Genomic DNA, 23,221 nt, shown 5'->3' on the forward strand with positions numbered 1-23,221 from the left:
CGGGACATTGGCCGTCTTAATTTTTCTGCCCCCCTCACCCATTCCAACCTCTCTCCTTCTGAACTTTCCGCTCTTCGCTCCCTCAGGTCCAACCCCAACTTTGTCATCAAACCTGCCGACAAAGGGGGTGCTGTTGTCAACTGATGTACTGACCTCTACCTTGCAGAGGCTGAGCGCCAACTCTCAAATACTTCCTCCTACCTCCCCCTGGACCATGACCACACCACTGAACATCAAGCCATTATCTCCAACACTGTTACTGATCTCATTTCCTCCGGATGCCTTCCCCCCACAGCTTCCAACCTCATAGTCTCCCAACCCCGAACAGCCCACTTCTACCTACTTCCCAAAATCCACAAAAAGGACTGTCCTTGTAGGCCCATTGTGTCAGCATGCTCCTGTCCCACTGAACTTATTTCCTCTTGACTCCATCCTCAATCCTCGAGTCCATTCCCTCCCCACCTACATTTGGGATTCCTCTAATGCCCTGCGTCATATTGACAGCTTCCAGTTCACAGGCCCTAACTGCCTCCTATTCACCATGGATGTGTAATCTCTCTAAACCTCCATCCTGCACCAGGACGGCCTGAGAGTTCTTTGCTTCCTTCTTGAAAAGAGGCCTGAACAATTCCCATCCAATACCACTCTCCTCCACCTGGCTGAACTCGTTCTATCTCTCAGCAACTTCTCCTTGAACTCATCCCACCTTCTCCAAATCAAAGGTGTAGCAATGGGTACCCGCATGGATCCAACTACACTTGTCTTTTTATGGGGTATGTGGAAAATTCCTTGTTCCAGGCCTACCCGAATCCCTTCCCACAACTCCTTTACCTGTACATTGATGATTATTTTGGTGCTGCTTCATGCTTTCATCAAGACCTGGAAAAATTCATCAACTTCGCTTCCAGTTTCCACCCCTCCTTCACCTGGTCCAGCTCAGACACTTCCCTTCCCTTCCTTGCCTTGACCTTTCTGTCTCCATTTCCAGCAGTATACTATCTACCAAAATCCATTACAAACCCACTGACTCCCACCACTATCTGGACTATTGCTCTTCGCATCCTATATCCTGTAAGGATTCCATCCCTTTCAGCTCCTTCACCTCCGTCATATTTGTTCCGATGATGCCACTTTCCAAAGTGGTGCTTCCAATACGTGCTCCTTCTTTCTCAACCGTGGTTTCCCGCCTACAGTTGTTGATAGAGCCCTCAATAGCGTGCAATCCGTCTCCCGCACCACAACCCTCACCCCCTCCCTGCCCTCCCAGAACAAGGATAGAGCCCCCCTTTGTTCTCACATTTCACCCCACCAGCTTCCGCATGCAAAGCATAATCCTCCGCCATTTTTGCCAACTCCTGGTGATGCCACCACCAAACACCTACAGTATAAATAATCTCCCACTTTCTATGCCTTTTAGCTTTGGCAAAGGGTCATCTGGACTCGAAACGTCAGCTCTTTTCTCTCCTCACAGATACTGCCAGACCTGCTGAGATTTTCCAGCATTACAACCATTTAATTTGAAGATTATACATGTGGCAAGAAGAAAGAATGTGATTGCAGAGGCTTTATCATGACTTTGATGTGAAAGGAGGGAACGTTCAACATTGGAAAAGAAAGACTGAAATGGACTACATGACTGTTAAATTTGCATGCTTAGATGTAATAAGGTATTTATCTTATTGAGTACTAATAGTGTGAAAACTAGAGGCTTTAGAAAAATGAAGCCATCTTTTCATATTGTTGGTTCCTTTTTTAAAGGAGGGAGGTGTGATCATATGTGCTATTGATAAACTTTATGTTTAATGGGGCTGTTTTAAAGTTCAGTTTTTTTCTGCAGGCTGTCAGTATGTCTAGTAGGAATACAGCGCAGATGCTGGGAAAGCAGGATAATTACTCATTTTAGCTATGTAATGTTTACTTAGGAGAGGGCTAATGGATTTTTGTCTACAAAAGAGAAGGTCCCCTGGGATTTTGTGATTAAAGGAATGGAAGGTGGGTTGAGGTATACAGGGTCATATGATAATGTGGTTAATGGGAGGAGCTAGGTTTGGAGCAGAGAAATAATTTTCAGTTTCTGACTAGCTGTTTAAAGACAGAAGTCTCTAAGCTGCTCTGAAAATCAAAACCTCTCTGAAAGCTTCGAGGCTGGTAACACCAGGCAAGTTTGCCTGGGTTTGCTAACTGTATTTAAAGGGGCATTTGAGTCTAACATGAATGTTGCTTATTTGGAACTGAAATAGTAATAAGTTAGAAATGAAAAATGACATTGGAATGACTGTGTTGCAATCATGTAATCATGCCTCCAAACGTGTGGCCAACATATATGTTGTTGGAGAGCAACATTTCTCAGCTAACAGGTGTTACCATACAATCCCTCCCCTGTCCCAGACCCCACATGGCCTGATTATATCATGCAATCTTGTTTATTTGGTCAACACTATTGTCAGCAGTTTGAAGCCACTTTACACCCATCTATATCCACCTCAGAAATGTTTAGTCACTCACCCTGGCAGGGCTCAAGAGGTCAATGAGCCTTTTACAGCACTGTAGACAGGTTCTCTAGATGACCCCACAGCTACTGACCGTTGCTGGAAACCCTACCCAGGATGCTTTTGTCTGGCAGGGAGGAGGATTTTCAGGGAGTCATTGTCAAATCACAGAGCTATCCTGGGTCTGGGCCTCTGGCCAGCTGTTAACTCTATTCTGTCCTTATCTGTGGAGGGACAAAGGGAGTTAAAGTGCTGAATTGGAATCTTCTCATAAACACTTGCTATTCTTAATGGGAATGGGTCAGCTGTGTTCAAATGTCATTTTCCCTTTGGCAAGGCTCCTGAATGATTTGCTACCAGCACAAATTCCATCCACAAATAAACCAAACTCTTACCTACTCCAATATGCCAAATGATTTAAAAGACTTCTCGGGTTACAAAGTATGATTGCTGGTGCAGCCGCCACTGTCCTATGGGGGGGGGGGGGGGGGGTGGCGGGGGTAGGGGGGGTGGCGGGGGGGGGGGGGGAGGTAGTGGGGGGGGGCGGGGGGGGAGGTGGTGGGAGGGGTTCTGTGACTGACTTCCAGTTCATGGCCTGTTCCTTCTTTCCCCATCTCCGATTGGGCAGCCTGGTTCCCCTTCCTCTGTGCTATTGGCCAGCTTCCTGCAGAATGGCCATTAATTCGATTTATCATTTCAGTATCAGATACGCATCCACTGCTGAACAAAGCAAAATTCACCCCTCAACCCCGCCAGTGGCGGGACCCTGTACTCAGGTGCCTTTTGGCTTTTGTAATATTATTATAATGAGATAGTACCTTTATTCCTATTTACTGATCAAGACACAAGGCACCAATCATTCATCAGTAATTGAATAAACATGTTGTGGGTTCATTTATTAAAACTAGGCACATGGGAACAGTGATACATAGGTAAGAAGCTTGAAAACATCAGAGTTGTATGTGCTCTGCTCAAAACAAAAGTGAAACTACAACTGGACCACATGATATCATACTGATATCCCTTAAATTTATTATGACATTACAATATTCCAAAGCTCCTGTGAACATTGCTATCAGTGAATATTCCTGTTTCTTTGCTGCTAATGTAAATGCTTCACACTACAGGGCGGCACGGTAGCACAGTGGTTAGCACTGCTGCTTCACAGCTCCAGGGACCTGGGTTCGATTCCCAGCTTGGGTCACTGTCTGTGTGGAGTTTGCACATTCTCCTCGTGTCTGCGTGGGTTTCCTCCGGATGCTCCGGTTTCCTCCCACAGTCCAAAGATGTGTGGGTTAGGTCGAATGGCCATGCTAAAGTTGCCCCTTAGTGTCCTGAGATGCGTAGGTTAGAGGGATTAGTGGGTAAATGTGTAAGGATATGGGGGTAGGGCCTGGGTGGGATTGTGGTCGGTGCAGACTCGATGGGCCCAATGGCCTCTTTCTGCACTGTAGGGTTTCTATGATTCTACAGACTATTTCCTAAACTGTAACAGGCAACCATGGATTATTTTATTTGAAACTTTTAACAACCAGCAGTGAGGACGTATTGTTACCCAAAAAATGTTCTAAATATTATTACAATGACATTTTCAGAAATATTGGAAAATGTTACTATTAAAGCCTGGGTTAAGCACATACTGTAAACATAATCGGAACAATCCAAGACAGCTTTCCCTTTAAGAGTTTAATTGTACATAACAAAATGGCCTTTGAGGGGAAAAACAGTGTAATCTTGGCACAACAACAGGGAAATTAAATCAAAGATTAATTCTGATATTTTTCTTTCCATTCTAGGTCCTTAATGAGCTTTCAGCACGAAGGAGTATGTTTCTATATCTACTGATCACAGAGTCTCAGACAGCACGAGTGTGTCACAGAAATTGTCAGTGAAATCTAACATTCTTGTCCCACATCTGGTAGGCTAGAATGTGCAATTATCAGCAAACAGCCCCATTTCTGACCTTCTATAAATGGAACACCTGCTTCCGCATTTAAGTGTCATTTTTCACTTTAATCTTCATGTCCAATCTCTTTAAAGGACCCATTTCAATATTTAACAGCTTAGAGAAGGTAATGACCTGGCTGTATCATTTTCTAAGCACATATTTGCGATTGACTGCAGAATGAGATAATATACCTGTGCCTGGGTGCTATGTCCCCTCTGAAATTGTATATTTTGGACACTTCATTTTTTACTTGTTCAGAATCGATAAAGAGCTTGGACACTGCAATAGAATGAGCTGTCGCTGAACTTCCTGAATGCTCTCCTCCCACACATAGTTTTGGAAATTATTTTTTCTTCGCAGTCGCTCAGTTGGTTATTCTTGACTCTGAGTTACAAGGTCCCACTCCAGGGCCTGAACACAAAACTCAAGGCTGACACTCCAGTGCAGAGGGAATGCTGCGCTGTTGGACTGAATTCCTTTCTACCCGCTTGGATGGATTTAAAAGATCCCATGGCACTATTTCAAAGAAGAGCAGGGGAGTTCTCCCACTTTCCCGGCAATATCTGTGTCTCAGTTAACATCATAAAAAGTTATTACCTGGTCATTATTGTTGGGATAGTGCCAGTTACAGAACGTGTCTGTTAAAGAAATCTTCATAGCCTTCTGTATATTACCAGCAACTCTTTATTAACTACATGTATATATTCAAATGTACAGCAATGGGTACATGCATAGAGCTATCTCAATCCAAAATCTGCATACAGCTCTGGCCACCATCACACTGACCCTTGGACAGGGTCATCTGCCTTCTTACATCACTGTGTGGCCGGTACTGTACTCAGGCTTATAGTTTTGGTTCAAACATGGACAAAAGAATTGAGCTCCAGAGTTAGGGTGAGAGTGGCATCAAGGTAGCATTTGACAGAGTATGGTATGAAGGAGCCCTAGCAAAACTGGAGTCAATGACAATTGGAGGGAAACCATCCGCTTGTTGGAAGCATACCTGGCATCAGAGTTGTGAGTGTGCGCTCTGGCACATACTTGGCACAAAAGAAGATGGTTGTGGTAGTTGGAGGTCAATCATCTCAGCTCCAGGACAGAACTACAGGAGTTCCTCAGGGGTAGTGTCCGCGGCCCAACTATCTTCAGCTGCTTCATCAATGACCTTCCTCCCATCATAATGATACTATTCTACCGGATACTGGAGATCACTGCTAAAGTCATGCCCCTGTAGCCAGTGATTCCACATGTTATTCCATATCATTTGGAGGAAACTGGAGGTGCTACAGTACACAGAGGTAACTGGATCTTGTATTCAGTGCAGCTTAACCAGATGTTAAATAAATAGAGCATTTAAAACAACTGTGAAATTACAAAAAGTTAATGATACTCTTTTGCCGATAGAAGCAACTGCTCATTTTAAAGTGAATGTCTGAAGTAGTGGCATCTCTCTTGGTAGAAAAGATAATAGGGGCGATTCTCCCAGCCCACTACTGTGGGCCAGGAAACATCAGCGAAGGCCATTTCGCGGGCTTCCCGCTGGGTACCCGAGCCTCCGCACATCTCCCAGCTGAAGATTTCCAGCGTCATCACTTCCATGTCGAAAATCGGCATGGAGCTGATTACAATATGGAAATCTTCATTTCCATGGCATTAACGGGCCCAAGACAGAAGTCTCCAGGCTTGTTAGCCTCTCCCCACCCCCACCAGGAGTGGTTCACTCCAGTGGGGTTTACAACTGCTCACCACTAACGGGGAACAGGTGGCTGACACTGCTGGAGGGAACAGAGGCCATTGACGTCTCCTCAGGAGTTCGGGGATAAGAGGGGGGTGGCCTGGCACTGCCCAAGGGGCAAACTGGCAATGCCCAAGGGTCACCTTGGCACTGTCCACCAGACAGTGCATCACAGGGTGCCCCAGCGGGATTTCCTCTGGAAATCTGTGGGCAAGGCCTATTCCCACCCAAGAGGCCGGCAGCACAACACTAAATGGGCCATTGCACATGCGTTGCTCTGTCAGCCTTAGTTCTGGTACTTTTACGGAGTCTATCTTATGGAAAATAGGACAAAAAGTGGCCCTTCAGCCCCTCAAACCTGTTCTGCAATTTAATCAGAACATGCCTGCTCTGTATCCCAACTCCATTTACTCCCCTTTGCTTAATATCCCTTGATACATTGATCCAACAAAATTGGTACCAACTTCAATCTACAGATTGGAGCGTAGCTAATGTGAGTCCACTATTCAAAAAGGGAGGAGAGAGAAAACAGGGAACTATAGACCAGTGAGCCGAACGTCAGTACTGGGGAAGTTGCTAGAGTCCATTATCAAGGATTTCATTGCTCGGCATTTGGAAGGCAATGGTACAATCAGACAAAGTCAGCATGGATTTACAAAGGGGAAATCATGTTTGGCAAATCTATTGGAATTCTTTGAGGATGTAACTAGTAGAGTTGACAAAGGAGAATCGGGGGATGTGGTCTATTTAGACTTTCAGAAGGCTTTAAACAAGGTCTCACACAGCAGACTACAATGTAAAGTTGATGCGCATGGGATTGCAGGTAGTGCCTTGAGATGGATAGAAAGCTGGTTAGCAGAGAGAAAGAAAAGAATTAGCATAAAAGAGTCTTTTTCTGATTGGCAGACAGTGACTAGTGGGGTACCACAAGGATCTGTGCCAGGACCTCAACTATTCACATTATATATTAATGATTTGGAAGTGGGAACTGAATGTGTTATCTCAAAATTTGCATTTGATACAAAATTGGGTGGAAGAGTGAACTTTGAGGAGGATGCAGAGATGCTTTAGCGTGATTTGGACAGGCTGAGCATGGGGATATGAATGGCTGATGCAGTATAATGTGGATAAGTGTGAGGTTATCCACTTCGGTAGCAAGAATTGGAAGGCAGGTTATTATTTGAATAGGGTAAATTGAGAGAAGTGGATACTCAGCAAGACATTGGTGTCCTCGTGCATCAGTCACTAAAAGTAAACACGCAGGTAGAGCAGGCAGTAAAGAAGGCAAATGGTATGTTGGCCTTCATAGCGAGAGGGTTTGAGTATCGGAATTGCATAGCCACACCTGGAGTATTTTGTGCAGTTTTAGAGTCCTTTCCTGAGGAAGCATGTCCTTGCTATAGAAGGAGTACAGCGGCGGTTTACCACTGATTCCTGGGATGGCAGGTCTGTCATATGAGGAAAGAGTAAGTCGATTAGGCTTATATTCATTGGAGTTTAGAAAAATGAGAGGGGATCTGATAGAAGCTTATAAAATTCTAACAGGATGAGACAGGATAGATTCAGAAAGAATGTTCTCGATGAGGGGAGTCCAAAACTAGGGGCCATAGTTTTAGGATTAGGGGTAAACCTTTTAGGTCAGAGGTGAGGAGAAATTTCTTCACCAGAGAATGGTGTGGAATTCACTACCACATAAAGTAGTTGAGGCCAAAATATTGTGTGATTTCAAGAAGAAATTAGATATAGCTCTTGGGGCTAAAGGGATAAAGTGATATGGGGGGAAGGGGGAGTATTGAATTTGATTATCATCAATGGTCAAAATGAATGGCGGAGCAGGCTTGAAGGGCTGAATGGCCTATTCCTGCTTGTATTTTCTATGTTTCAATGTTTCTAATCTTGAAAATACCCTTGACTCCCAGAATCTACAGTCTCTTGTAAGAGACAACTCAAGATTTATTTGTGTGAAGGAGTGTGCCCTATTTGAAACACAAATGTCTTTGTTTATAGTGTTTTCAATATTACAGGCTTATCAATTATGTATATAATATTTAAAGTTAACCAAGAAGCCCCGGATTTGAATGTAAAATGTCTAATCTTTTCTGCTGGACCTTCCCCACTCCACAATCATTCTTTATTTCTGTCAGGCCAAGGATAGAAATATTGACTCAAACCACATCTTAATCCAGAGTCTATTCAATATTGAAAGCTAGAGATGACTGTGGTACCTGTGCATGAATGATTCAACAGGAATGTTTGACATTCTTCAATTGAGCAGTTCCATTTACGTTCGGGCTGGTAGTTTTAAATTACAGTAAGAAGTTTAACAACACCAGGTTAAAGTCCAACAGGTTTATTTGGTAGCAAAAGCCACACAAGCTTTCGGAGCTCTAAGCCCCTTCTTCAGGTGAGTGGGAATTCTGTTCACAAACAGAGCTTATAAAGACACAGACTCAATTTACATGAATAATGGTTGGAATGCGAATACTTACAACTAATCAAGTCTTTAAGAAACAAAACAATGTGAATGGAGAGAGCATCAAGACAGGCTAAAAAGATGTGTATTGTCTCCAGACAAGACAGCCAGTGAAACTCTGCAGGTCCACGCAACTGTGGGAGTTACAAATAGTGTGACATGAACCCAATATCCCGGTTGAGGCCGTCCTCGTGTGTGCGGAACGTGGCTATCAGTTTCTGCTCAGCGACTCTGCGCTGTCGTGTGTCGCGAAGGCCGCCTTGGAAAACGCTTACCCGAATATCAGAGGCCGAATGCCCGTGACCGCTGAAGTGCTCCCCAACAGGAAGAGAACAGTCTTGCCTGGTGATTGTCGAGCGGTGTTCATTCATCCGTTGTCGCAGCGTCTGCATAGTTTCCCCAATGTGCCATGCCTCGGGACATCCTTTCTTGCAGCGTATCAGGTAGACAACGTTGGCCGAATTGCAAGAATCATTTAACGACACTTAGTGACAGAGGAATGCTTTACTAACATGGTAAATGGCGGTAAGTTGCAACAGTGGATAGTTTGGTTTTCTTATCTGAGGAAAGATATATTGTCATTGGAGGCAAGTCCAGAGAAGGTTCACTAGGCTGATCCCAGCTATGGAGGGATTTTCTTCCGAGGAGAAGTTAAATACGTTGTTCCTGTAACTCATTAGAATTTAAAAGAATGAGAGGCAACCTTATTGAGATATATAGCATTCTCAGGGCGGCACAGTGGCGCAGTGATTAGCACTGCTGTCTCACAGGGCCGGGGACCCGGGTTCAATTCCGGGCTCAACTCGTTGTCTGTGCAGAGTCTGCACGCTCTCCTCATGTCTGCGTGGGTTCGGATCGTGTTTTTGGGATCCTTAAGGGGGAGGGGGACCAGCCCCAAGTCCTGATCCACATAGGCACCAAAGACATAGGTAGGAAAAGGGATGGGGATGTAAGGCAGAAATTCAGGGAGTTAGGGTGGAAGCTTAGAGCTAGAACAAACAGAGTTGTTATCTCTGGTTTGTTACCCGTGCCACGTGCTAGCGAGGAGAGGAATAGGGAGAGAGAGCAGTTGAACACGCGGCTACAGGGATGATGCAGGAGGGAGGGATTCAGATACCTGGATAATTGGGGGCCATTCTGGGGTGGGTGGGACCTCTACAAACGGGATGGTCTACAGCTGAACCAGAGGGGTACCAATATCTGGGGAGGAAATTTGCTAATGCTCTTCGGGAGGGTTTAAACTAATTCAGCAGGGGGATGGGAACCTGAATTGTAGCTCCAGTGTACATTGGGAGCTCCTTGGAGAGACGAAGGATGAGAGGAGACCTAATAGAGGTGTATAAGATGTTGAGAGGCATAGATCGGGTGGACTCTCAGAGGCTTTTTCCCAGGGTGGAAATGTCTGCTACGAGAGGACACAGGTTTAAGGTGCTGGGGGGTAGGTACAGGGGAGATGTTAGGGGTAAGTTTTTCACACAGAGGGTGGTGGGCGAATGGAATCGGCTGCCGTCAGTGGTGGTGGAGGCGAACTCAAAAGGGTCTTTTAAGAGACTCCTGGATGAATACATGGAGCTTAATAGGATGGAGGGTTATAGGTAGGTCTAGAAGGTAGGGATGTGTTCGGCACAACTTGTGGGCCGAAGGGCCTGTTTGTGCTGTAGTTTTTCTATGTTTCTATGTACAGGAGGTTGAGAGTAGTGAGGTAATGAATAAGGTTTCAAGGTCGCAGGAGTGTACCGGCAGGCAGGAAGGTGGTTTGAAGTGTGTCTTCTTCAACGCCAGGAGCATCCGGAATAAGGTGGGTGAACTTGCAGCATGGGTTGGTACCTGGGACTTCGATGTTGTGGCCATTTCGGAGACATGGATAGAGCAGGGACAGGAATGGTTGTTGCAGGTTCCGGGGTTTAGATGTTTCAGTAAGATCAGGGAAGGTGGTAAAAGAGGGGAAGGTGTGGCATTGTTAGTTAAGGACAGTATTACGGTGGCAGAAAGGACGTTTGATGAGGACTCGTCTACTGAGGTAGTACGGGCTGAGGTTAGAAACAGGAAAGGAGGTCACCCTGTTGGGAGTTTTCTATAGGCCTCCGAAAAGTTCCAGAGATGTAGAGGAAAGGATTGCAAAGATGATTCTAGATAGGAGTGAAAGTAACAGGGTAGTTGTTATGGGGGACTTTAACTTTACAAATATTGACTGGAAAAGCTATAGTTTGAGTACTTTAGATGGGTCAGTTTTTTTCCAATGTGTGCAGGACGGTTTCCTGACACAGTATGTAGATTGGCCAACAAGAGGCGAGGTCACATTGGATTTGGTACTGGGTAATGAACCAGGCCAGGTGTTAGATTTGGAGGTAGGTGAACACTTTGGTGATAGTGACCACAATTTGGTTACGTTTACTTTAGCAATGGAAAGGGATAGGTATATACCGCAGGGCAAGAGTTATAGCTGGGGGAAAGGAAATTATGATGCGATTAGGCGAGATTTGGGATGCATAGGATGTGGAAGGAAACTGCAGGGGATGGGCACAATTGAAATGTGGAGCTTGTTCAAGGAACAGCTACTGCGTGCCCTTGATAAGTATGTACCTGTCCGGCAGGGAGGAAGTGGTCGAGCGAGGGAACCGTGGTTTACTAAAGAAGTTGAATCTCTTGTGAAGAGGAAGAAGGAGACTTTTGTAAAGATGAGAACTGAAGGCTCGGTTAGGGCGCTTGAGAGTTACAAGTTAGCCAGGAAGGACCTAAAAAGAGAGCTAAGAAGAGCCAGGAGAGGACATGAGAAGTCTTTGGCAGATAGGATCAAGGGAAACCCTAAAGCTTTCTATAGATATGTCAGGAATAAAAGAATGACTAGGGTAAGATTAGGGCCAGTCAAGGACAGTAGTGGGAAGTTGTGCATGGAGTCCGAAGAGATAGGAGAGGCGCTAAATGAATATTTTTCATCAGTATTCACACAGGAAAAAGACAATCTTGTCGAGAATACTGAGATACAGGCTATTAGACTAGATGGGATTGAGGTTCATAAGGAGGAGGTGTTAGCAATTCTGGAAAGTGTGAAAATAGATAAGTCCCCTGGGCCAGATGGGATTTATACTAGGATTCTCTGGGAGGCTAGGGAGGAGATTGCAGAGCCTTTGGCTTTGATCTTTATGTCGTCATTGTCTACAGGAATAGTGCCAGAAGACTGGAGGATAGCAAATGTTGTCCCCTTGTTCAAGAAGGGGAGTAGAGACAACCCTGGTAATTATAGAGCAGTGAGCCTTCTGTTGTGGGCAAAGTTTTGGAAAGGATTATAAGAGATAGGATTTATAATCATCTAGAAAGGAATAATTTGATTAGGGATAGTCAACACGGTTTTGTGAAAGGTAGGTCGTGCCTCACAAACCTTATTGAGTTCTTTGAGAAGGTGACCAAAGAGGTGGATGAGGGTAAAGCAGTTGATGTGGTGTATATGGATTTCAGTAAAGCATTTGATAAGGTTCCCCACGGTAAGCTATTGCTGAAGATACGGAGGCATGGGATTGAGGGTGATTTAGCTGTTTGGATCAGAAATTGGCTAGCTGTAAGAAGACAGAGGGTGGTGATTGATGGGAAATGTTCATCCTGGAGTTCAGTTACTAGTGGTGTACCGCAAGAATCTGTTTTGGGGCCACTGCTGTTTGTCATTTTTATAAATGACCTGGATGAGGGCATAGAAAGATGGGTTAGTAAATTTGCGGATGACACTAAAGTCGGTGGAGTTGTGGACAGTGCGGAAGGATGTTGCACGTTACAGAGGGACATAGATAAGCTGCAGAGCTGGGCTGAGAGGTGGCAAATGGAGTTTAATGCGGAAAAGTGTGAGGTGATTCACTTTGGAAGAAGTAACAGGAATACAGAGTACTGGGCTAATGGTAAGATACTTGGTAGTGTGGATGAGCAGAGAGATCTCGGTGTCCATGTGCATAGATCCCTGAAAGTTGGCACCCAGGTTGATAGGGTTGTTAAGAAGGCGTACAGTGTGTTAGCATTTATTGGTAGAGGGATTGAGTTTCGGAACCATGAGGTCATGTTGCAGCTATACAAAACTCTGGTGCGGCCGCACTTGGAGTACTGCGTACAGTTCTGGTCGCCGCATTATAGGAAAAATGTGGAAGCATTGGAAAGGGTGCAGAGGAGATTTACCAGGATGTTGCCTGGTATGGTGGGAAGGTCTTATAGAACTATAGAACCATAGAAAATTACAGCTCAGAAACAGGCCTTTTGGCCCTTCTTGTCTGTGCCGAACCATTTTATGCCTAGTCCCACTGACCTGCACTTGGACCATATCCCTCCACACCCCTCTCATCCATGAACCCGTCCAAGTTTTTCTTAAATGTTAAAAGTGACCCCGCATTTACCACTTTATCCGGCAGCTCATTCCACACTCCCACCACTCTCTGCGTGAAGAAGCCCCCCCTAATATTCCCTTTAAACTTTTCTCCTTTCACCCTTAACCCATGCCCTCTGGTTTTTTTCTCCCCTAGCCTCAGCGGAAAAAGCCTGCTTGCATTCACTCTATCTATACCCATCAAAATCTTAGACACCTCTATCAAAGCTCCCCTCAATCTTCTACGCTCCAGGGAATAAAGTCCCAACCTATTCAATCTCTCTCTGTAACTCAGCTTCTCAAGTCCCGGCAACATCCTTGTGAACCTTCTCTGCACTCTTTCAATCTTATTTACATCCTTCCTGTAACTAGGTGACCAAAACTGTACACAATACTCCAAATTCGGCCTCACCAATGCCTTATATAACCTTACCATAACACTCCAACTTTTATACTCGATACTCCGATTTATAAAGGCCAATGTACCAAAGGCACTCTTTACGACCCTATCCACCTGTGACGTCACTTTTAGGGAACTCTGTACCTGTATTCCCAGATCCCTCTGTTCAACTGCACTCTTCAGAGTCCTACCATTTACCGAGTACGTTCTTCTTTGGTTTGTCCTTCCAAAGTGCAATATCTCACACTTGTCTGCGTTAAATTCCATTTGCCATTTTTCAGCCCATTTTTCTAGTTGGTCCAAATCCCTCTGCAAGCTTTGAAAACCTTCCTCACTGTCCACTACACCTCCAATCTTTGTATCATCAGCAAACTTGCTGAACCAATTTACCACATTATCATCCAGATCATTGATATAGATGACAAACAACAATGGACCCAACACCGATCCCTGCGGCACACCACTAGTCACAGGCCTCCACTCAGAGAAGCAATCCTCCACAACCACTCTCTGGCTTCTTCCATTGAGCCAGTGTCTTATCCAATTTACTACCTCCCCATGTATACCCAGCGATTGAACCTTCCTAACTAACCTCCCATGAGGGACTTTGTCAAAGGCCTTGCTGAAATCCAGGTAGACAACATCCACCGCCTTCCCTTCATCCACTTTCCTGGTAACCTCCTCGAAAAACTCTAATAGTTTGGTCAAACATGACCTACCACGCACAAAGCCATGTTGACTCTCCCTAATAAGTCCCTGTCTATCCAAATATTTGTAGATCCTATCCCTTATCACACCTTCCAATAACTTGCCCACCACCGACGTCAAACTTACTGGCCGATAATTTCCCGGATTTCTTTTGGAACCTTTTTTAAACAACGGAACAACATGAGCCACCCTCCAATCATCCGGCACCTCCCCCGTGAATACTGACATTTTAAATATGTCTGCCAGGGCCCCTGCAAGTTCAACACTAGCTTCCCTCAAGGTCCGTGGGAATACCCTGTCCGGTCCTGGGGATTTATCCACTCTGATTTGCCTCAAGACAGCGAGCACCTCCTCCCCTTTAATCTGTAAAGGTTCCATGGCCTCCCTACCAGTTTGCCCTATTTCCGTAGACTCCATGCCCGTTTCCTCAGTAAATACAGATGCAAAAAAACCATTTAGTATCTCCCCCATCTCTTTTGGTTCCATACACAGTGTACCACTCTGGTCTTCAAGAAGACCAATTTTATCCCTCACTATCCTTTTGCTCCTAACATACCTATAGAAGCTCTTTGGATTTTCCTTCACTCTGTCTGCCAAAGCAACCTCATGTCTTCTTTTAGCCCTCCTGATTTCCCTCTTAAGTAGCTTCTTGCACTTTTTATACTCCTCGAGCATCTGATGTGTTCCTTGCTGCCTGTACATTTCATACAACTCTCTCTTCCTCTTAATCAGTGTTACAATCTCTCTCGAGAACCAAGGTTCCTTATTCCTATTTACTTTGCCTTTAATCCTGACAGGAACATACAAACTCTGCACTCTCAAAATTTCTCCTTTGAAGGCCTCCCACTTTCCATTTACATCCTTACCAGAGAACAGCCTGTGCCAATCCACACTTCCCAGATCCCTTCTCATTTCATCAAATTTGGCCTTTTTCCAGTTCAGAACTTCAACCCGAGGACCAGATCTATCCTTATCCACGATCAGGTTGAAACTAATGGCATTATGATCACTGGATCCAAAGTGTTCCCTCACACTCACATCCATCACCTGCCCTAACTCATTTCCCAATAGGAGATCCAATATCGCATCCTCTCTAGTTGGCACCTCTTATGAGGAAAGGCTGAGGGACTTGAGGCTGTTTTCGTTAGAGAGAAGAAGGTTAAGAGGTGACTTAATAGAGGCATATAAGATGATCAGAGGATTAGATAGGGTGGATAGTGAGAGCCTTTTTCTTCGGATGGTGATGGCTAGCACGAGGAGACATAGCTTTAAATTGAGGAGTGATAGATATAGGACAGATGTCAGAGGTAGGTCCTTCACTCAGAGAGTAGTAAGGGCGTGGAATGCCCTGCCTGCAACAGTAGTGGACTCGCCAACATTAAGGGCATTTAAATGGTCATTGGATAAACATACGGATGATAGTGGAATAGTGAAGGTTAGATGGGCTTTAGATTGGTTTCACAGGTCGGCGCAATATCAAGGGCCGAAGGGCCTGTACTGCGGTGTAATGTTCTATGTTCCTCCGGATGCTCCGGTTTCTTCCCACACTCCAAAGATGTGCGGGTTAGGTTGATTGGCCATGCTAAATTGCCCCTTAGTGTCAGGGGGACTAGCAGGGTAAATGTGTGGGGTTACAGAGATAGAGCCTGGGTGGGATTGTTGTCAGTGCAGGCTCAATGGGCCAAATGGCCTCATTCTGCACTGTCGGGATTTTATGACTCTATGACTCAGGGGGCTGGACAGAGTAGATGCTGAGAGGTTGTTTCCCTTGTGGGAGAGTCTAGGGCCAGAGAGCATTATCTCAGAGTAAGGGGTCGCCCATTTAAGATGGAGTTGAGGAGGAATTTCTTCTCTCTGAGGGTAGTGAATCTGTGGAATTATTTACCACAGAAGGCTCTAGAGGCTGGGTTATTAAATCTGTTCAAGACTGAGATAGACAGATTTTTAATCAGTAAGGCAATCAAGGGTTATGGGGATATGGTGGGAAAGTGAAGTTGAAGATTATCAGATAAGATAAGATCTGTCATGATCTCATTGAATGATGGAGCAGACTCGATGCTCCACGCTCCTATACTTCTGCATATTATTTCTATTGCGCATTGGAAGTGCAGTTCCCAAAATCAAGAGACTGCTTTCTGGTCACATGCAGAGGGTTAATAAATCTTTACTGAGCAGCAGTTTACATATCCCAGAGTAAAGACATGAGATTCTATTAATATTTTTGTCCACTTTGCTCCCATTTCTTGTTCTAGTGCTTTCTCACCTTTTCCACCAGTGGAATGGACAATTTTGACAAGATAATACTGTAATGGTAGATCTTAAACATGTTGCTTGTATAGATAAAGTTAAAGCTGAAATGAAATGGCAATGCAACACCTTACCAAGGCAACATCACAGAATGTTATTCTCAACACCACCAGGAGATTTATCAACCCTTGGTCTGTTGTAGACTGACTGGTACAGACTGATTGCAATTATTAACGAACAACTCTATTATCAGTGTGTCATGTAACTGTCAGGATGGTAGTCAGCAAGATAGATGATCTTTCCTCATCCAGCCCTTTCTACATTTCTATGCTTTGCGATGGAACGCTCTACTTCAAACCTGCTTTAAAACGCCAGAGAACATTTTCCAAGCTCTCCACACCCACCAATGGGAGGACAAACCAGAGAACTGACCATGAGGTGAGAGTGCCTGATGCAACATCGTGTTGATGTTCTGGGAACTTTAAAATTGAGCAAAGCGAGCTAGCTCTTCACAGCAGTTACCAAATCCAACCAACTTTTCCTGCCCTCACCTCACACCCTTCTTTAATAATGTTACTGCTCACAAACTGAATTCAATTCTAGAATTATAGAATCAGAGGCTGGCAATGTCCTTCGTGCTGGAGCAACTTAAATATTGTTGGAAATGTGGCAGAAACTCTGTTACGCGGAAATTCTCAGCCACGGATTATTTCAACACAGAAATAGTTTTTTGGTCTGTGCTGATGTTTTCCTCTGATGTGAGTAACCCATTCCATTCCCATTCTCCTGCTCAGAAATCACCTTTTAAAGGCATTTATAAATTACTTCAACAATTTGTGGCAGACAACATCACCTTTGAAACACCCAGGGGGCGATTCTCCCAGCCCGCAGTCAGCTCCACGCTGGAATCGGCATGGAGCTGTATAAATTATTCAAATTGAGATTTTAATGTATTTGAATATCATTAGCGGGTTCCGGCCCACTAGCCTCCTCCCGCACCCCGCCCACCCCTGCCAGGAGTGGTTTACTCCAGCGGGGTTTACAATAGCTCCCCACTTACGGGGAGCTGGCGGTCTGACTCCACTGGCGTGAAGGGGGCATAATCGAGGCCCTCCGAGAATCGGGGATAAGGAGGGTCCCCCCCGGGCATTTCCACCTTTGTGTAAAGGGACTTCTCCTATCAAACAAAGAACAAAGAACAATACAGCACAGGAACAGGCCCTTCGGCCCTCCAAGCCCGCGCCGCTCCCCGGTCCAGGATCCTCAGGTGATCTCCATCCAGTTACCAGCTGACCAACCAATGAAAATTATTTTCTCCAATTTACCAAAATGCCTCAGTTCTCTATTAGATCCGTTAACCTTTTTCCCAGTGAAAGAAGCATTGGTATTTCAGGTTTCCCCTCTTGGCTAAAGCCTCCTATCCATCATATTTATTATTTCTTTTTAAAGAAACATACCCAGCATGGAACACAATGGGACATAATCTCAAAGGGCCAATGCTGATGAGATGTAAACATGAACAAGTGCCCCAACTGGAACCAATCGCTGGTCTCCATATTCCCCACTGAAACTGACTGAAATATCACTAGGGTTTTTATGGGTGGTACTTGTGCTGTGATTGGATGCTGAAATGAGAGAACAGGAATTTGCAGCATCCTGCTGGTTGCTACATCTTATCAAGTGTTTTAGAAATCTGAGAAAATTCTGGATGCTGCAAAAAGTCGAGTAACTAACCCTGGAGGGGCTTTGCAGAATTTTACTGGCAAGGAGGGTGAGATTTCGGAGCGGCACGGTGGCACAGTGGTTAGCATTGCTGCCTCATGGCGCCAGGGACCCGGATTCAATTCCAGCCTTGGGTCACTGTCTGTGTGGAGTTTGCACATTCTCCCCGTGTTTGCGCGGGTTTCCTCCGGGTGCTCCGGTTTCCTCCCACAGTCCAAAGATGTGCGAGTTAGGTGGACTGGCCATGCTAAATTGACCCTAGGCCAGGGGAATATCTGTCTGGTGATGAGAAATGTCATGTTTACTTTGCTCAGTGTTCCAACAAGTCGTAGAGGAATTTTCGAGCTAAACACATGGAAAAAATAATTAAACAAGCAACTACAATGTACAGAGCAAGGTCCCCATGCTCTGCAGCATCTCACAAATTGGACAACATGTTTCATTTTCACTGCTGATGGCTGCCATACCAACCTCTTGATGATTGATGGAGATCACTGATCCAGATTTCTGTGCTGAGTGGTAAGGTTCAGAGCTGAACATACCAAAGACAACAGCAAAGGAATGGCCACAATGTGTTACGAGCTGCAGTAACCATTACTGCCATAAACTGTTCCATGCATTTGCAATTCAAATAGAAATGGGGAGAGGATTAAAACAGGCGGTCGATTCATTCTCACTTGTTTTATGCCCCTCACAAAACCAGGATCGATCCCAGCATACTACTTTGTGTTCACTTGAATTTCTATCGACCGACAGGGAGTTGGAGCTGTTGTACGTGCAAAACAAAATGGTGAATCAGGCCTCTGTGATTGTTGGCTCTGAATAAATTACAAACTCTGCACATTGAACAGTTTCATCTTCCACTAATGAAAGAAAAATACTCCCTCCGCAGGAATGTTCCATTTCTGGAGAAGACGGCAGTTATGGCACTTAGCAAGCTGAAGAAATGAAAGGCTTTGTGATTGAAAGAACAGTCAACCATGAGGAATGGAACAGATGAAAGGGGGAATCATGATCATCATTTCTTCATTATTTTCCATAGTTTGCGCTATCTGAAAAATCAGCAAATCTCCAACTTTTTTATGTTGATAAAGTCTTGGCGGAATTTTCAGTTTCATTTTTCTGTGAAAACAGCTCCCCTCTTAAATTCACAATTTGTTCCCATTAACACCCATTTAACTCAGAACATTTCACAACTTCGGGGAATGGTGCTTCGGATGGGCAGAACGTGTTGAGGATTTCCTGAAGTGCCTCTCGCAGCAAATTTCACAACAATGTTTACGATGCCATTCCACAGGGTCCCTGGAGTGACTCCCACTCACGTTGAGGAGTGATGGGGATAACAGGTGTGAAGCTGGAGGTTTCCTCACTTCTGTTTAGTGTTTTCGGCCCAATTTCATGGGATTTCTCCAGCAGCTCCATCCTCCCTGGTGCTGGAAATAGTTGGTGAAATCTGACAGCCTGGTTTATGTGACCAATTTCTTGCATGGCCCGATCTTTGGAAGGCAAAAGGAGGTGATTGCAACTCAGACTTAAATCGTATGATCAGCGGCATTAGGAGAACTTTGACTCAGGTGCTAACCACAGTGTTTAACCTCACACACTTAAACTAGGCCCGTGGCACCTCCCTGGGCTCAAACTGCTTCCTTGATCATAGCTGTGAAGTTCAGCAGTTAATTACCTAACAGGTTGAATCTCTGTAGTCCCAGTTCAGTTTCCTATAAATTCAGGGTTCTTTAGTGCAGCCCAGGCAAAGTCAGTGCAGACTTGGGAGTTTGGTGAGTGGGGCAGTTTGGGGAAAGAGCTGTTCACTTTCTTTTTCTATCTTCCTCACCCTGTAAGAAGTGCTTCTACTACATGGAAATGAGCTAGCAGGTTGGTGAGTATCTGGTCAATGAGTAAGTTCTATTTTGTCCCTCAGGTTTTAAACAATACATTTCTCCTTCTTCTTTGGCAGTCCCTCAGGGTAAAGGATGACTTGCTTCCACTCCAGGGAGGTGGCTTCTGCGGTGGCTGAATAGTCCAATCCTGGAGCCGCAGACTGTGTCACAGGTTTGGGAGTTGGTGTTTGATGAGGTCGGTGGGTGGGACACTCTGGATTCTGCTCTCTGTTTCTGCTGTTTACACTTTGCCTCCGTGTGCTCCACCCGGTGACGCTCAGGATGATCGGTGCCTCCGCGGATGCTTCTTCTCCACTTTGTGTGTTCTGAGGCAAGCGATTCCCACGTGTCGATGTGGATGTTGCATATATTTAGGGAGACTTTCAGAGTATCCTTGTCCTTTCCTCTGCCCTCCTAGTGATCACTTGCCATTTCGGAGCTCGGAGTAAAACACTTTGTTTCGAGAGTCTTGTGTCAGGCAAGCAGAGAATGTGGACCGTCCATTGCAGCCGGTCGAGCGTGACCAGTCCTTGATGCTGGGGACATCAGCCTGGCCGAGGACGCTTACATTGGTACACCTATCCTACCAGTGGATTTGCAGGATTTTGCAGACGCAACATTGGTGATATCTCTCCAGGGATTTAAGCTGTCTGTTCTACACGTTTCTGACACATACAGGAGGGCGGGGACAAACGGCTGCTCTGTAGACCATGAGCTTGGTGCTGGATTTGAGATCTTGATCTTCAAGCACTCTGTTCCTCAGGCGTCCGAAGACTGCACTGACGCATTGGAGTTGATGTTGGGTTTCATTGTTGATCTCTGCTCACGTCAAGAGGAGGCTCCCGAGGTCTGGGAAATGGTTCACATTGTCCAGGGGCTCACCATGGATCTTGATGGTCAGGGGGCAGCGGGCTGATAGAAAACCTTTGGGTGAGTTTTCCTGTCCCGCCCGCCATGGGAATTGTAGCGGGCAAGGGGCGGATCATGCAAAGGTTCACAGACCTCAGGCGGGATTTTCCAGTTTTGGGGCGAGCGCAGCCAGAAAATCCCGCCCTTTGTTTTCCAAAGTTTTAGTCTGAGGCCCATTCTCTCAAATGCCTCAGTGGATGTGTCAATGATGGTTTGTAGTTCGGCCTCTGAGTGTGCGCACACACGGGGCGTTGTCTGCAGACTGCAGCTCGATGACAGAAGCTGGGGTGGTCTTGGTTCTGGAGGTGTCGAAGGTTGAACAGTTTCCCACTTGTCCGGTAGGTTAACTCCACTCCAGCGGGCAGCTTCAGGGTGATGGGGTGGAGTGTTGCTGCAAGGAAGATGGAGAAGAGGGTTGGTGCAATGACGCAGCCCTGTATGACCCCACTTTTCACACATATTGGGTCTGTGGTGGTTCTGTTGGTAGGGATCATGGTTTGCATATCATCGTGGAGCAACCGAGAATGGTGAGGAATTTCGAATTTGAGGACGTCCCACAATTGACAGCATCGAAGGCCTTTGTGAGAAGAGCAGCGAGAACAGCAGTGGGGGGAGGGGAGCAGCAGGGGCAGGGGCAAGGGGAGCAGCGGTAGGGCGAGGGGAGCAGCAGCGGCAGGGGTGAGAGGGTAGGGAGGGACTACAAGGTACAAGAGAGAGAGGGAAAATGACATCACCCTTGATAAGTGCCTACACTGACAAGCAAGCAGGTGATTGGATGACGTGTGTTTGTCCTACAGCAGAGCCTGGTCTCTGGTCATCTTGGATTTCCTTGTCTCTGGGCCAAGACCTCGCTCCGCTGGGACCATGCGGTGGTTAGTGTGCAACGAGCACCCCACATTTTAAAAAATTCACGTACAGGCATCTTCCACCCCAACCCCACCATAGCCAGATGAATGTCAGGATGTGGAAAGTCAGGACCCTTATGGACAACCTTAACAGCAAAGGAGCTGAACGTCGCATTGTCATCATAGCCCGGGAACTCCGGCATCAAAACATTGACACAGCCCTGAGTGAGATAGAACTGGCAGGAGGAGGCCAGCTTAAAGAATAGAGTGACGGTACATTCTGGAATGGCAAGGCAGAAGAACATCGTCTCCACGGGGTCTGCTTTGCGATAAAAAACGAATTGGTCGGACGTCTCAATGACTCCCCCCCGCCCCCCCCCCCCAGCCCCACCTCCACCCCCACCCCACCTTGCAAGGTGAGCAAACGCCTCATGACCCTATGGCTAACCTTGCCCCAGAAGAAGTACGTCACAGACACCATGGCCAACGCCCCAACCCTAGACAAACAGACGAGACAAAAGAGGCATTTTACTCCACAGTAGTTAGCACTGCTGCCTCACAGCGCCAAGGACCCGGGTTCGATTCTTGACTTTCGTCACTATCTGTGTGGAGTTTGCACGTTCTCCCCACGTCTGCGTGGGTTTCCTCTGGGTGTTCTGGTTTCCTCCCCCAGTCCAAAGATGGATTGAAAGAGGGTTAGATGGATTGGCCATGCTAAATTGCCCCTTGATGTTGGGGGACTAGCAGTGTAAATACAGGGGTTACAGGGATAAGGCCTTGGTGGGATTGTGCAGGCTCAATGGGCCAAATGGCCTACTTCTGGGCTGTAGGAATTCTATGATACTCCAGCCTCAACCAATTGCTGTCCTGTACCCCAAAATGAGACAAGCTAATTCTCCTCGGTGACTTCAATGCTAGAGTCGGGAGGGACACAAACCTTTGGAAAGGGGCATGTTAGGCAGGGAAGGCGTGTTGGGCAGGGAAGATGTGTTAGGCAGGGAAGGCGTGTTAGGCAGGGAAGGCGTGTTAGGCAGGGAAGGCGTGTTAGGCAGGGAAGGCATGTTAGGCAGGGAAGGCGTGTTAGGCAGGGAAGGCAGAGAAGGGATATTGACAGGTTAAAGAGGTGTGAATTGTCTCAAACCAGGACAGTTAGTAGGATTTTGCAAGCCCAGGCCAAATGGTGGGGGGTTACAGATAGTGTGACATGAACCCAAGATCCCGGTTGAGGCCGTCCTCATGTGTGCGGAACTTGGCTATCAGTTTCTGCTCAGCGATTTTGTGTTGGCGTGTGTCTTGAAGGACGCCTTGGAGAACGTTTCCCCAAAGATCGGAGGCTGAATGCCCGTGACTGCTGAAGTGTTCCTCGACTGGAACACTCCTGCCTGGCGATTGTCGTCCGTGTCCGTTCATCCATTGTCATAGCATCTGGATGGTCTCGCCGATGTACCATGCCTTGGGACTTCCTTTCCTGCAGTGTATGAAGTAGACAACACTGGCCGAGTCGCACCTGGTGGATGGTGATC

Source organism: Mustelus asterias, chromosome 24 (genome assembly GCF_964213995.1).
Source record: "Mustelus asterias chromosome 24, sMusAst1.hap1.1, whole genome shotgun sequence".
Classification (NCBI taxonomy): Eukaryota; Metazoa; Chordata; class Chondrichthyes; order Carcharhiniformes; family Triakidae; genus Mustelus; species Mustelus asterias.